A 2454-nucleotide genomic window follows, 5' to 3' on the forward strand; every position below is an offset into this window, starting at 1 on the left:
TTAGGATATTACCACCATTTATAAAATTGCAGACCAAATATCCCTGCTTCTAATGGAAACCTCCATTTCCCCCTTTAGCTCTTGCACAACAGTCATACCATGAGGGGAAATGCACATTACAGATTCATTCCAAATATTGATAGTTTCTTAGAAACATGGGGCCCTGATACCCGTTTTTTGACTCCTCCTCACTTCCTTTCCTCTAAATAGGCTGTCCTCTAATGTCCCTAACTGAACGGCACTCATTGGACCAATGATAACCTTTTGCACATGCTGTGCACAGCCCTGGTGCCTGCCGCCGGGCGGGGGCATGACAATCCTTCTTTAAATGTCCTGGCTTACCACAGTTATAACAAACTCTGCACTCCGCTATATTCGAGTGCTTTTGCCCTTGCAGAATGGCGGCCACCAAACCTGCATTAGAGAGAGGTCCTCCAAGCTCTCGGCAAATCCTTAGCCAGTCCTGCAATCCTTTGCTCTTTCTAGGTGTAATTGCTGTCCTGCACTCCTGTGTAGCCTGTTCAAAGACCAGCTGCTCTATTAGGGGCATTGCCTGCTCTGGATCCCCAAAGATTCTTCCTGCAGCATCCATCATCCTGGCTACAAATTCTGAAAATGACTCTTGAGGTCCTTGTATAATTTTTGTCAGATGTCCTCCTGCCTCTCCTTTCCTTGAAAGTGCTTTCTACGCCTTAATGGCAGCAGTGGAACCTGAGCATATGCTCCCCAATTATAATTTGTCTGATTGGGTGCATATGGTCCCTGACCTGTCAGCAAATCAAACGTCCAATTTCTCTGATCACCTTCAGCGGCGGCATTAGCCCTCGCTTGCGTTTGAGAGGCGTCATACCATAAGGCTTTCTGTGGGGAACGGGTGTGGCGGCAGTTCCAAAGGCGCCAGGGACTGCAGCTAAGTCGTATGACTTGCACCTGACTTCCTCATATAAACCACAAACATCGTGAGAGCTGTGCAGGTGTACCAGGTTACTGGCGAAGCCATTTTGATGGAGATATGCCCCTGCTGCCCTGATTAGCTGAAGCTGCGTACCTGGTGAGGTGATGTGGCCTGCTGTGAGTGGATGGGAACTGATAGTATATAAAAGTGAGAGACCCAGGGCTCGGAGTCTTTCACCTACACAGTCAATGTGCAGCCCAATAAACCTGTGCAGAAGGATCCTATTGTGGTGTCTTTCTTGCTGGCAAGTCAGGTGTCCCACAGCTTTCCATTCTAAATACTGCCCCATATTAGTGAGCACAGCCTTTGCCACCATTTGCCAGTCTCCTGGAGTCATGGCCAAAGTAGCAAGTCTTTCGACTTGAGATAAAGTGAAATTCACACTAACTCCATAATTACGGACTGACTTGGCAAGTTCTTTGATCTGTATGTGCTCCACAGATATGTGAACGCGTCCTCCATCTGCTGCCTCAAAGACAGGAAACATCTGCTGTAATTTTTGCCGCTCGTCTCGAGGGATAAAAGAATCTGAGCAAAAATTTTCCACATAAAGTGGAGGGGCACTAGGGCCTAAAGACCGAACAAAGACCTGACCCTTGCTTCCATTCCTTTTGGACTTCCTCTCTGATTCGCTAGGCCGTCTTTCATCAGGATGATCTCTCTCTCTTCCTCATAACGAGCTGCTTCCTCCTCCAGATCTTCCTCATCAGTGGGACTAAGCTCCTCACTTGAATCTGAACCATCAAGTCCCAGAGCCTCAAGTTCCTTTACCGGATAAAGGCTCTTCTTTTTGGGGGCCTCTTTTTCCGCTCCTCTCTCTTCTCTCCCAGGGCGTCCTTTCACCATTCTCTCACTTCCTCGAATTCAGGGTCCGTGGAAGGGCCTTTTTTCTTAGGTATATCCTTTTTCCTTTGAGCTCCTAATCTTTTACCCCGCTCTGTTTCTGACATGCTGTCTTGAACCTCCTCCAGCACTCCCTGTCCTGCTTTCACTATAAGGAAAAGGATAAGTGCCACAAGAACAATTACGAAGGCTTCCACTGCCCCCTTCTAGTTGTGGAGAAAGACCAAAACCAAACATGCCTGTCAGAGCCTACCTTGAAAAACCAACCTGACTGCAGTTCTGAATCCGCCCCGCGAAGGAGTGTCTCCTCCATGCCGGCGATGGTAAGGCGTTCCTGGGTTTTGGCATCACTTCTCTCGCGCACTATCATCTCGCCAGCAAGAACACACATGCGAACAACCGGATCCTTCTGCAGCAATTCTTTATTACGCTAGCTTCAGCATGAAGAGGAAGACCCCGAGCCCCAAAAAGGCACTGCTTATATACACCTCAGTGCGGTGTGTCCACGCCTGATTGGCTGCTCTCTCAGCACGCCCCGGCATGGGCAGTGACTTGGCGCGAACACACTCTTGCACATGCGCACACTGCTTGTCTACCAATTAGGCCACGCAGGCACAGTGGAAACTGCTTCCCACACCAAGGGGAAACTTCTTTCC

At 48.9% G+C, this 2454-nt stretch overlaps 1 pseudogene; it reads right to left on the reverse strand.

Moving 5' to 3' along the window:
* Nucleotides 1-419: 419 nt before the first annotated feature.
* Nucleotides 420-2168, reverse strand: LOC147004873 (igE-binding protein-like; annotated as a pseudogene).
* Nucleotides 2169-2454: the final 286 nt, after the last annotated feature.

Source organism: Mus caroli, unplaced genomic scaffold (assembly GCF_978045245.1).
Source record: "Mus caroli unplaced genomic scaffold, Mus_caroli_1 scaffold_4, whole genome shotgun sequence".
In the NCBI taxonomy this organism is placed as follows: Eukaryota; Metazoa; Chordata; class Mammalia; order Rodentia; family Muridae; genus Mus; species Mus caroli.